The sequence below is a fragment of the Arachis ipaensis genome, chromosome B09 (genome assembly GCF_000816755.2).
Source record: "Arachis ipaensis cultivar K30076 chromosome B09, Araip1.1, whole genome shotgun sequence".
Taxonomy (NCBI): domain Eukaryota; kingdom Viridiplantae; phylum Streptophyta; class Magnoliopsida; order Fabales; family Fabaceae; genus Arachis; species Arachis ipaensis.
The window spans coordinates 50853882-50868591 of NC_029793.2; positions in this window are offsets into that span (position 1 = coordinate 50853882).

Here is a 14710-nt window from a genome sequence, read left to right on the forward strand (position 1 = left end):
TTGTTTTTGGTTTCTGCATGTCCTCTGGCTCTAGTATGATTTTTCGGGCCGAAAACTGGGTCAAAACAGGGCCCAAAATCGCCCCCAGCGAATTCCTCAGATTATGCAGATCGCGCATGTCACGTGATCGCGTCATTCATGCGGACACGTCATGCGGCGTTTTACTTTGCCACGCGGTTGCGTCGTCCACGCCTCCGCGTCACTTGTGCTATTCCAATCCGCACGGTCACGTGAGCCATGCGGCCGCGTCACTGCGATTTCCTCTCTTCCGCGCGGTCGCGTGAGCCATGCGGCCGCGTCACTTCTCGCTGGTCATCTCCTTAATTTCTTGTGTTCCTTCCATTTTTGCAAGCTTCCTTTCCAATCTCCAACTCATTCATGCCTTATAAAGCCTGAAACACTTAACACACAGATCACGGCATCGAATGGAATAAAGGAGAATTAAAATACATAATTAAAAGTCTCTAGGAAGCAAGTTTTCAATCATGTAATAATTTTAGGAAGAAAATATAAATGCATGCTAATCATATGAATAAGTGGGTAAAGATCATGATAAAACCACACAATTAAACACATTATAAACCATTTCGATGCGTATGTCTAAAATTAATTTTTTTTGACGTTAGAATTTTTGCCAGTAAAGAATTTTATAAAAACAGTTGCGTTGTAGGTATAGTTTCTAAACCAACAGAAATCCCTTCGTACAAACGTTTTGGTTGTCACAAGTAACAAACCACTAAATAAATTGATAACCGAAGTATTTAAACCTCGAGTCGTCTTCTCAAGGAACTGCAAGGAAGTATGTTCTTATTACTGGTTATGAAGATTGTAAATTGGGATTTTGAAGGTAGGGGGCAAGTAATTTAAATATCAATTAAAATAAGTAAAAGACTGTAAAATAAATAAATGACTGTAAAACACAATTTTTGCAAGGTATGAGAAATTAGAAATCCTATCCTAGTTATCCTTATCAATGATGATGAAAATTGAATCTTAATTCCACTTAGTTAACCTTTACTAGAGCAAGGGAAGGTCAAGTGACTAATTAGTTAGATCCTCAAATCCTAGTAAATCCCTAAGGATAGATTGGGATTATTGAAGTTCAATTCAATTAGCAAAGATAACGATTATCAGTCATGTTGAGTTTGATAACTCCTGAGTTACTGATTTCTTAACCAAGACCAAAAGGAGAAAAATAAATCTACTGGAATAAAAATGTCTTCAGATTGGGAATAACAATAACATAAATAAAAGAGAGCAATTGTAAACTGAAATACCTCAAATAACATTAATTCGAAAGAGTAATCTGTAACATAGAAGAATTCATAAATAAAATTGAGAAAATAATAAAAAGGAATATTGAACCTGATAAAAAGAGATAATCCTGAAAGCAAAAGAAATCCTAATTCTAAATCCTAAGAGAGAGAGGAGAGAACCTCTCCCTCAAAACTACATCTAAATCATGAGAAGTGAATTATGAGAGCGTGTGATCATGAATGAATGGATTCTCCCACTTTATAGCCTCTAATCTGTGTTTTCTGGGCCACAAACTGGGTCAGAAACAGCCCAGAATTCGCTGATTGCGAATTCAAACACGCTGATTTTTTGTCACTGCGACGCGGTCGCGTGGAGCATGCGTTCGCGTTGCCTAGTTTCAGGGCAACTATAGCATATTATATACCAAATCGAAGCCCCGGATGTTAGCTTTCCAACGCAACTGGAAGCGCATCATTTGGACCTCTGTAGCTCAAGTTATGACTGTTTGAGTGCAGAGAGGTCAGGCTGGACAGCTTTAGCAGTTTCTTCAGTTTCTTGTATTCCTTCCACTTTTGCATGCTTTCTTTCCATCCTCTAAGCCATTCCTGCCCTGTAATCTCTGAAAACACTTAACACACATATCAAGGCATCTAATGGTGATAAGAGAGGATTAATATTAGCAATATAAAGGCCAAAGAAGCATGTTTTCAATCATAGCACAAAATCAGGAAGAAAAACATAAAGCATGCGATTAGTATGAATAAATGGGTAAAGAGTTGATAAAAACCACTCAATTAAGCATAAGATAAACCATAAAATAGTGGTTTATCAATCTCTCCACACTTAAACATTAGCATGTCCTCATGCTAAGCTCAAGAGAAGCTATAAGAAAGTGAAGATGAATGGTAGAAAGTATGAAATGCAACCTATCTATATGAATGCAACTACATGCTAAGATGTTCCTACCTACTTGGTTAAAAGTAAATAAGTTCTCCGAGACAAATATGAATTAAATTCCACTAATTCAAATTATATAATAAAAGACAGGTAAACTTGTAAGAAGATAGCTCATGAAAGCAGGGAACATAGAATTAAGCATTGAACCCTTACTGGTAGTGTATATCACTCTAACTCTCAAGTGTCTAGGGTCAATCACTCTACTCTTCTCTAGTCATGCTTTCTAAAACTTTGTTCTTCATCTAACCAATCAACAAATATTTAGATATCAATGCAAACATCATGAGGTCTTTTTAGGGTTGTAATGAGGCTGAGGTAAAGGTAAGGATATATGTATGGCCAAGTGAGCTTTATAAAGTGAATCCTTGATTAGTCTAAGATCTCACCTAACATATACATACTTTATATAAATTAAAATACTTTACCTAGCTACCCAAATTTTTTTCCACTTTTGTATTTCATGCTCAAGTATCAAACTTATTTTTGAATTTTGTCCCATGTGCATTAATTCTTTTTATTTTGTATTTGGGGTAATATTATTTTTCTTCTCTTTTCTTTTCTTCTCCCTTTTTTTTTGTATCCCCTTATTTAATTACTTAATATATTTTTTTTTTCAATGCACATGGTAATTTAATTATTTTGATTTCATATGAGCATGCTTCCCAAATTTTCAAATAACTTATTCAATTTAATTCCCTACTTTTTCATATCATCCCATGTTCCCATAAAATTTCCCACACTTAAATTATACACAATATCTATCTTAAGCTAACTAAGGATTTAACTTGGGATTTTTATTTTGTTTTTCTGCTTAAGGCTAGTAATGTGGTTATGAAACAGAAGGGGGTTAAAAGTTGAAAGTGGCTAACAAGGGTGATGTAAAAGGTAGGCTTATTTGGGATAAGTGAGCTAATAACAAATAATGGCCTCAATCATATGCAAGCATGTAAATACACTAAATAATGGACATATAGAATAGAACAAAGCAAAGATTGCAATCATAAAGAAGAAAACACACAAGAATAAAAATTTATGGTTAAATAATGTAACCATGTAAATAAGCTCAAAATCTCACAGGTTGTGTGTTCTTTGGCTCAAAAACCATGTTCCAAATACAACTTCAAACAAGTTTTAATAGAAAAGTTTTTAATTTAAATTAGTGAAATACAATAAAAATTTTTTGAAAAAGAAAATATTACTTCAACCAAGTAGTAACTAAATGCACAAAATCAAATAAACATGCAATTAACCATGCAAATGAAATAATGAACAAGGAAAATAAACCATTGGTGTTGAGATAAAAGAGTAACTAACCCATGGAGTTCGGTATCGACCTCCCCACACTTAAAGATTGCACCGTCCTCGGTGCATGCTGAGATGTGCAGGTGGACGGGTTGTTCCAACTGGCGCTTTTCTCCAAAGATTATGCAGATGGACTTGTCTTGTTTCCCCATGTAAACGTCTTCCGGTTCCCTTCCGGGTGGCCATCCTGAAAGAAAAAGGGAAGAAAAGTAACCCAGAAATAGAGATAAGAAAATAAATGAAGTATGAGTGGGTTAATGCCAAATGAAAAGGGTCTCATTTACATGGAAGCTTCAACATGTACGTGAGAAAACAATAGAAGCACATGGCATACCAATGGTGCAAAATTTGCAACAATGGGGGAGAGAGTGGGGAAGAAGAGATAATATAAATTCATGTCAATGAAAAAGTAATACAGATTACTCAATCAGAATTAAACAAGTCACTAAGCACCAAGAAAATACCAGAAAAGATGTAACAGTTGAATAAGAACATTTGAACACTAATGGTAAAATAATAAATTTAGAAAAGAAAAATAAAAATATGCAATGAATGAAAGTATGCAAATAAATAAAATGAAATAAAATGAAAGTGAAAAAAAAAGGATGAGAAGTTAAAAAGATAAAGTAAGAAAGAAAAAAAAGAAAGAAGGAAATATAGAAGAAAAATTAGGATTTGGGAAGGAAAAAGATAAGATATTTTTGGCAAAGTTGGATGAGCTGTGTGACACGAGCGACGCGGACGCGTGGCGGACGCGTTCGCGCGACTTGCGCTTAAATTAATCCACGCGGTCGCGTCGGTCACGCGGACGCGTGACGCATTTTGTGCTACTGGCGCGAGGGCAGCCTCGCGCTCGCACAACTCTCTGTTCAAAATGCATTATTGCCAAATATCAGAGTGACGCGGTCGCAGTCGACGCGATCGCGTGAGTCGTTAAGACAGGGATGTGACGCGGACGCGTGAGCCATGCGTCCGCGTGGTAAGACTGGGCGTTCAGCACCAGTCCAGCACCACTCCAGCATAACTTTCGGCTATGCACCCTTTTCACGTCGATTTTCATGTCACGCGGCCGCGTGGGTGACGCGGACGCATGGGAGGCCAAAGTTCCCACATGACGCAGACGCGTTAGCGACGCGGTCGCGTGGATCAATTTGCGCCAAAGGCACGCCTCCAGCCACGGTATCGCGTGACTCTCTGTTCGATTTTTTTTCCCAATGCACTGGCGACACGGACGCGTCAGTGACGCTGCCGCGTCGCGTGCGTGCTTTTTTTTTTTAATAATGCAGTATGCAGAATGCAATGCTAATATGAATGTTATGCAAAATTCCAGGTTCAATACAATAAAATAAAATAAAGCTCAAAAACAAATAAAACTAAATAAAAATGAAAATGGAACGATCATACCATGGTGGGTTGTCTCCCACCTAGCACTTTTAGTTAAAGTCCTTAAGTTGGACATTTGATGAGCTTCCTGTTATGGTGGCTTATGCTTGAACTCATCCAGGAATCTCCACCAATGTTTGTGATTCCAATATCCTCCGGGATCCCAAACTAGGCACAGAAAGCCTTCAAGTAAGTTAAAACAAGTGACAAGGCCCCAATAGTGTTGATTGCCAGAATGAATTCTGGGGTCCCAAATCTTGCTTTTGCACCCGTCTTCTAGCTGATTAACATGATTCCATCCGGGTGGTTCAGTCTTAGAATTCTTACTGAAGCGACCAAACAACTTTTCAGACCCATTCAATTGAGCTTTACACCAACCCTTGTGCTTCAATTTGGAGCATGCAACCATATTTAACTTTGCATGACAACTCTTACCACTGACCATCTTCCTCTTACTCTTAATACCACAAAGAGCTCTAAGCTGACCATCTGTCTCAAGTAAACCATATTCAAGTGGAATGAGAAAGCTAAGAGACCTGCATGTGTTATTTAGGAGCATGTGTGAGTATAATGCCTTTGTCTATATATGATATTTTGAGGCTCCCTCCCTTAAAAAGGTTGGCAGCTCGTTTTGTGTTAGCAGATAAGAGCATTATTACAGTGGTTGGAGTTGCTGAAGATGTATTAGTGGGCATTAAAGGACTCACATTCCCTACTGATTTTTAAATTCTGGAGATGCCCCAAAATGACTCAGAGAAGCCATCATCAATCCTACTTGGAAGACCATTCCTGAAGACATCTAAGTTCAAATTGGATGCTTTTTCAGGAACATACTCTTTTGAAATAGATGGCCGATTAGTAAGTTTCAATTTGAATGGAGTTATGAAGCACCCTTCAGAAGATCATTCTATCTTCCAGTGTGACATTATAGATGAAACCGTGGCTGAAGTTCACCAGAAGGAGTTAGAAGAGAAGCACACAGGACAAGGTCCAAGTGTGGGGACATTCTCAGAGGACAATGACAGTGCTTTCCCATTGTTGCCAAACAGAGAGATAAAGCATATCTTGCAGAAGATAGTCAAACCTCATAGAAGAGATTGGAGCACCAGGCTACAAGATGCACTTTGGGCGTACAGAACCGCATACAAGACACCCATTGGGATGAGTCCTTTCCGCTTAGTCTATGGAAAGGCTTGTCATCTCCCTGTTGAAGTCGAGCACAAAGCCTTTTGGGCAGTAAAGGAGTGCAACATGGGAATTGAGGAAGCCGGAGCTGAAAGGAAATTGTAACTGCAAGAATTGGAAAGCCTTTACCTAGAAGTTTATGAGAATTCAAGACTATACAAGGAGAAGATGAAGGCTGTACATGATCAGCACATTAAGAGAAAAGAGTTTCAACTTGGAGACTTAGTCCTCCTTTACAAATCTCGACTGAGGCTCATGCCAGGCAAGTTGAGCTCAAGATGGGATGGTCTATACAGAGTAGAGAAGGCCGAACCGTACGGAGTTTATCACCTAAGCCATCCTTCCAGCTCTGAACTTATCAAAGTTAATGGACATCGTTTAAAGCTGTACCATGGAGAGCGGATGCAGAAAAACAAGGAGCTCGAGATCTTCCTCTTGGAAGATCCTCACATAGCCGAAGAGTGAGCTAATGGAGCGTCCAACTTATGGACGTTAAAGCAAAGTGTTAGGTGGGAGACAACCCACCATGGTATGATCGTTCTTTTCTTTATTTTTAGTTTTTCTATTTAATAACTCTTCTCTTTATTAGTACATTTCGTGCATTTGCATTTACATACTTTTATTTAAAAAAAAAGGGTTACGCGACGCGACCGCATCATTGATGCATCCGCGTCGCAAGGAGATGGGAGAAAATAAAAACAAACAGAGAGTCACGCAGGAGCGTGGCTGGAGGCGTGCCAATGGCACAAATTGCCCCACGCGACCGCGTCGCCGACGTGTCTGCGTCACATGGGAACATTGGCCTCCCACGCGACCGTGTGACCCACGCGGCCGCATGCCCTAGAATTCGACGTCAAAAGGGTGCACGACCGAAAGTTGTGCTAGAGTGGTTGATAAACCACTATTTTATGGTTTATATTGTGTTTAATTGTGTGATTTTATCATGATATTTACCCACTTATTCATATGATTAGCATGCATTTATATTTCTTTCCTAAATTTATTACATGATTGAAAACTTGCTTCCTAGAGACTTTTAATTATGTATTTTAATTCTCCTTTATTCCATGCGATGCCGTGATCTGTGTGTTAAGTGTTTCAGGCTTTATAGGGCACGAATGAGTTAGAGATTAGAAAGGAAGCTTGCAAAAATGGAAGGAACACAAGAAATTAAGGAGATGACCAGCGAGAAGTGACGCGGCCACATGGCTCACGCGACCGCGCGGATTGGAATAGCATAAGTGACGCAAAGGCGTGGACGACGTGTCCGCGTGGAGAAGCAAAATGCCGAATGACGCGTCCGCATGAGTGACGCGATCGCATAATGTGCGCGATCTGCATAATCTGCAGAATCGCTGGGGGCGATTTCGGGCCCTATTTTGACCCAGTTTTTGGCCCAGAAAAGCAGACTAGAGCCAGGGAACATGCAGAAACCAAGAACAACATTCATTCCGCATAGTTTTAGTTTTTAGATCTAGTTTTCCTCTCCTCTAGGTTTTTTTTCTCTCTACACATTCATAGTTTTTAGGATTCTTATTTTCTATTGCTTTTTGCATTGGAATTTTGAGAAGAGTTATTACCTCATCAAGACTTCGTCATTCTAGTTCGTTTTCTTTACTTGGCTTTACTCTTCCGTGTCCTTTAATTTACTTAATTCTACTATTGGATTATTTTAGAATTTATTAATACAAGAGTTATTTTTATTTTTAATTGATTCTTTTGAGTTTTATTTATCATGTCTTTCTTTAATTCCCTTTCCTATGTTATGAGTTACACATTCACAATGAGTGAGTAGTTCCCTAACTTGATGGGGAGTTGATTGAAAGGAACCCTTGAGTTGGAATGCTCAAAGGAGAAATTATAATTGGGTTTATTATTGGATTGCCCTCTAATCACTAACGCCAGTCCTTCCAAGTAAGCGGACTGGGACTTTTGAATAGAAACAGCATTTCAACTTGTTTGACTTTCCCTTACCTAGTAAGGGATAACTAAACAGAACAACCCCCAATTATCAATTAATCTTGAGAGTAATGCAATAAGAATAGGGCTTCCAACTAATCTACTCCCAGTCAAGGCTTTTATTTAAATCACATTAATTCTCTGATTTAATTTCCTGTCATTCAACTCAAATCTTTTTGAAAACCATCCGATTAATAAAATAGCACACTTTCCTACAACTCGTTGGGAGAGGACCTGAGATTCATACTCCCAGTATTTTAATTTTAATTTTTGTGACACCCTTTTTTAAATTGATAAGCGGATTTCTAGTTGGTTGAGAACTATACTCGCAACGCATATCTTATAACAATTCTTAACTCGCCAATTTCCGCCCACATCAATTTTTGGCGCCGTTGCCGGGGAGTTGCAATAGAGTGCTAAAGTTGTTGATTGGATTTTATTTATTTGCATTTTATTTTATTTTACTACTATGAGCTGCTTGTTTCTTTCGTTGGATGACGCGTTCGCTTCCTGACCCAAGCTTGCTAGTATTCGATCCTGAGATTGAAAGAATTATTTCACGAATAAGGCAAGCTCGGCGTCAGTTAGTCCTCTCTGAGGGCGGATCTAAAACGTCACTTGAAAAAGAAACCAGCCCCCGTTCTACTGATTTGGTTGTTTTACGTGCAGGTAACATGGCAGCAGCTAGGAGAGTTACTATCCAGGAGGCTGGAGCCCCTGATTTTACAATGCAACCATTTCAAGCGCATCACCCAGCGGTGGCTACAGACTTTGAAATAAAGACCGCACTGCTCAATTTGATGCCCAAGTTTCATGGCTTGCCTACTCAAGAGCCTATCAAGCACCTGAGAGATTTTCAAGCAGCCTGTTCTACTGTCAGGCGTGATGGTGCAGATGAAACTTCAATTTTGTTGAAAACTTTCCTGTTTTCTCTTGAGGGGAAGACAAGAGAGTGGTACTACACTCAACCAGCAGCAATTGTATCCAACTGGGATACACTGAGAAGAGAATTCTTGGAAAAGTTCTTTCCAGCTGAAGTTATTAATAAACTGAGGAAAGATATTTCCATGATTGTTCAGGAAGATTCTGAAACTCTCTATGAGTACTGGGAGCGCTTCAATAATCTTCTGGAGGCTTGCCCCCACCATATGATTGACAAGATAGTGTTACTCGGTTACGTCACACAAGGCATGAGGCCCCAAGACAATACCACATTGGAAAGTGCTAGCAATGGGTCTATGAAAAAGTACAAGACCACCGATGAGGCATGGCAATTGATCAACGACTTAGCTGAATCTACTAGGAATCACAGGCAGAAACAAGGCCGTGCAAAAGCTATTGCAGAAGTATCCTCTAGCAGAGAGACTACTGCTTTAATTCAGAGTATATGTGAAATGACCAACTTGCTGAAGCAGATGCAATTGAATCAACAACAAGTTCAGCAAGCTCAACCTTCTCCACCACAGCAAAACCAACAGTTAGTCCCACAGAGAGTTTGTGGAGTCTGTGCTGATTATAGCCATTATACTGATGAATGTCCGCAGCTCCAGCAGGAAGACAACACCGTGGCAGCCATTTATAACTTCTATGACTGCCCCAACCAAGGGTACAATCAAAGTGGCAATTACAACCATGGATGGCAGGACAATTCTAACCAGAATTGGAGGGAGAACAACAACAACAGAGGAGGCAGAGATAATCAGGGGAATCAGAGGTGGAATAACAACAACAACAGGCAGCAGAACCGGTACCAGCCTTACAGAGCACCTCACCTGAGGCAATCCCAAGGACCACAGAATACCCAACAGCAGACCTCTCAAATTACCTATCCTTCTTCTTCTGCTAATGATGACTTACTACAATCAATTGATCGGAGACAGCAGACCATAGAAAATAACATTAATGCCACTCTGAATGATCTGAACGCTACTTTGCAAGCTCTTGTCTCACAGATTGGTTCAATGAATAACTCCAATAATCAACCTTTGAGCTCCATTGGAATTCCCTCTCAACCATTACCCAATCCCAAGGGTGGTATTAATGCCATCACCCTAAGGTCCGGAACCACACTGCAGGAGAGGAACCAGGAGGAGCCAAGCTCACCAGAACACGCCTCAGCTGAAGAGGTAGTGGAAATAGAAGATGTTGAAGAGGAAGAAGACATACAGGACATAGCTGAAAAAGAAGAAGCTCAACCACAGGAGGAAGCATCAAAAGGCGCAGACATTGTAGAAGACACCACTCCTATTCCATTTCCACAACTTGCGAGGAAGCCCAGGAAGCAGCTGGAACCTGATCCAAAAATGGTAGAGATATTCAAAAAAGGTTGAGGTAACTGTTCCTCTATTTGATGTTATTCAACAGGTACCTAAGTATGCAAAGTTTCTAAAAGATTTATGTATACATAAAGACAAAATTAATGAATTAGAAACTATTCCTTTAGGTAGTTCCATATCTGCTTTAATGGAAGGTTTACTTGAAAAGTGTAGTGACCCAGGTCCTTGTATAGTTAATTGTACTATTGGTGGTGTGATAATTTCTGACTGCATGTGTGATTTAGGAGCATGTGTGAGTATAATACCTTTATCTATATATGATGTTTTGAGGCTCCCTCCCTTAAAAAGGTCGGCAGCTCGTTTTGTGTTAGCAGATAAAAGCATTATTACAGTGGTTGGAGTTGCTGAAGATGTTTTAGTGGGCATTAAGGGACTCACGTTCCCCACTGATTTTTATATCCCGGAAATGCCCCAAAATGATTCAGACAAGCCATCATCAATCCTACTCGGAAGGCCATTCTTGAAGACCTCAAAGTTTAAATTAGATGTTTTTTCAAGAACATACTCTTTTGAAATAGATGGCCGAATAGTGATCTTCAACCTGAATGGAGTTATGACGCATCCTCCAGAGGATCACTCTATCCTCAAGAGTGACATTATAGATGAAACCGTGGCTGAAGTCCATCAGGAGGAACTTGAAGAGAAGCACACAGGACAAGGTCCAAGTGTGGGGACATTCTCAGAGGACAATGACAGTGCTTTGCCATTATTACCAGCTCCAGACAACCCAGAGCCTGACCATGATCAGAAGTTAGAGCTAAAACCCCTTCCTCCACACCTCAAATATGCTTACCTTGAAGACAAGCAGAAGTTTCCAGTTATCATTGCAAGGGAGCTCACTTCTCAACAAGAAGAGTAATTACTTGGTGTGCTGAGGAGACACAAAAAGGTAATTGGTTGGAGTTTGGCAGACATAGTAGGTATCAACCCTCAAGTCTGTGAGCATAGAATATTTTTAGAAGAGGGAGCAAGACTTGTCTGTCAACCATTGAGAAGACTGAACCCCACTATCCTCGAGGTTGTCAAAAAGGAAGTGACCAGACTACTGGAGGCAGACATCATCTACCCCATCTTAGACAGTGAATGGGTGAGCCCGGTACAAGTAGTGCCAAAGAAGTCTAGAGTTACTACAGTGAAGAATTAGCATGGAGAGCTCATAGCAACCAGAATTCAGAACGCCTGGAGGGTCTGCATTGACTATAGATGCCTCAACCAAGCCACCCGTAAGGATCACTATCCTCTTCCATTCATTGATCAAATGCTGGATCGCCTGTCAGGTAAATCACATTATTGTTTTTTAGATGGTTACACAGGTTATTTCCAGATTCATATAGCTCCTGAGGATCAGGAAAAGACCACTTTTACATGTCCTTTTGGGACTTATGCTTACAAGAGAATGCCCTTTGGCTTGTGCAATGCACCAGCTACTTTTCAGTGGTGCATGATAAGTCTTTTCTCTGATCTTATTGAGGACTGCATGGAAGTTTTTATGGATGATTTTAGTGTTTATGGTGATTCCTTTAGCCTTTGCTTAGATGGATTATCTAGAGTATTAGATAGATGTGTCAGTACAAATCTTGTATTAAATTTTGAAAAATGTCACTTTGTGGTTAAACAAGGGATTGTACTAGGACATGTTATGTCTAATACTGGTATTTCTGTAGATCCAGCAAAGGTGGATGTTATTTCTAGTTTACCTTACCCCTCTTCTATGAGGGAAGTCCGTTCGTTCCTTGGCCATGCAGGTTTTTACAGGAGATTCATTAAGGACTTCAGTAAGGTAGCACTTCCCTTATCCAAGCTACTGCAGAAAGATATTGAGTTCGAGTTCAGTAAAAATTGCAAACAAGCGTTTGATAAGTTGAAAACCGTCCTGACTCAAGCTCCAATTGTGAGAGGGCCAGACTGGAGCCAACCATTTGAAATAATGTGTGATGCTTCCAACCATGCCGTAGGAGCAGCACTGGCTCAGCATGAAGGTAATGATCCTTTTGTTGTTGCTCACGCGTCTAAAACTTTAGATGCCGCTCAGTCGAATTACACTACTACTGAGAAAGAGCTTCTTGCTATTGTTTTTGCTCTGGATAAATTCCGAGCCTATTTACTTGGTACTAAAGTAGTAGTGTATTCAGACCACACAGCTCTAAAGTATTTATTAGCTAAAAAGGAGTCCAAACCAAGGCTTATACGTTGGATACTGCTATTACAAGAATTTGATTTGAAAATTAAGGACAGGAGTGGTAACCAGAATTTAGTGGCAGACTACTTGAGTCACCTTGAACATATTACAGATGACTCCACTCCTATAGCTGATAATTTCCCATTTGATAACCTGCAAGCAGTATCTTAGATAGCCCCTTGGTATGCACCTGTAGCTAATTATCTAGTTAGCCGCACCTTCCCTCCGAACTTTTCTAAGTATCAAAGAGACAAGCTGAAAAGTGAGTCTAAATATTATATATGGGATGACCCATATTTATGGAGATGTGGTGCTGACCAGGTAATTAGACGGTGTGTTCTTCAATCAGAATTCCAGTCCATCTTAGAGGCCTGTCACTCATCTGAGAGTGGAGGACATTTTGGCCCTCAAAGGACTGCTAGAAAAATCTTAGACTATGGATTCTGGTGGCCTATTCTTTTTAGAGACGCTGCTGAATTTTGTAGATCTTGTTTTCCCTGCCAAAAATTTGGTAATATATCCAGGAAGGATGAGATGCCTCAATAAATTATGCTTTTCTGTGATATTTTTTATGTTTGGGGCATTGACTTCATGGGTCCATTTTCAAATTCTAATGGTTATTTATATATATTGTTAGCTGTAGATTACGTTTCCAAATGGGTGGAAGCAATTCCTACCCGCACTGATGATGCTAACACTATTGTTTCCTTTGTGAGAAACCATATTGTTTGTCACTTTGGATCACCACGAGCAATCATTAGCGATCAAGGCACCCATTTTTATAACAGGAGACTAACCGGATTAATGAAGAAGCATGGGATAATTCATAAGGTTGCAACAGCATGCCACCCTCAGACTAATGGGCAAGCCGAGGTGTCAAACAGAGAAATAAAGCGTATCTTGCAGAAGATAGTCAAACCTCATAGAAGAGACTGGAGCACCAGGCTACAAGATGCACTTTGGGTGTACAGAACCGCATACAAAACACCCATTGGGATGAGTCCTTTCCGCTTAGTTTATGGAAAAGCTTGTCATCTCCCTGTTGAAGTAGAGCACAAAGCCTTCTGGGCAGTAAAGGAGTGCAACATGGGAATTGAAAAAGCCGGAGCTGAAGGAGATTACAACTGTAAGAATTGGAAAGCCTTCGCCTGGAAGCTTATGAGAACTCAAGACTATACAAGGAGAAGATGAAGGCTGTACATGATTAGCACATCAGGAGGAAAGAGTTCCAACTGGAGGATTTAGTCCTCCTTTACAAATCTCGACTGAGGCTCATGCCAGGCAAGTTAAGATCAAGATGGGAAGGTCCATACAGAGTAGAGAAGGCCGAACCGTACGGAGTTTATCACCTATGCCATCCTTCAAGCTCTGAACTTATCAAAGTTAATGGACATCGTTTAAAGCTATACCATGGCGAGCAGCTGAAGAAAAACAAGGAGCTCGAGATCATCCTCTTGGAAGATCCCCACATAGCCGAAGACTGAGCTAGTGGAGCGTCCAACTTACGGACGTTAAAGCAAAGTGCAAGGTGGGAGACAACTCACCATGGTATGATCGTTCTTTTCCTTATTTTTTATTTTCTTATTCAATAACTCTTCTCTTTATTAGTACATTTCGTGCATCTGTATCTGCATATTTTTATTTAAAAAAAAAAACGTTACGCGACGCGACCGCATCATTGACGCGTCCGCGTCGCAAGGAGATGGGAGAAAATAATAAACAAACAGAGAGTCACGCAGGAGCGTGGCTGGAGGTGTGCCCGTGGCACAAATCGCCCCACGTGACCGCATGCCCCATGCGACCGCGTGCCCCACGCGGCCGCGTGCCCCACGCGGCCGCGTGACCTGGATTTCGACGTAACAAGAGTGCACGACCGAAAGTTGTGCTAGAGTAGTGCTGGATTGGTACTGAGCGCATAATCCTTTCCACGCGGCCGCGTGAGCGACACGACCACGTCATATCCCTCTACCAGCCCACTCACGCGATCGCATGCCCCATGCGATCGCGTCACCCAAAATTTGGCACGAATATGATTTTGAATAGAGAGTTGTGCGAGTGCGAGGCTACCCTCGCGCCATTAGCCTTAAACGGGCCACGCGACCGCGTTAATTAGTTTCAACGCAAGTCGCGCGACCGCGTGCCTCACGCGACC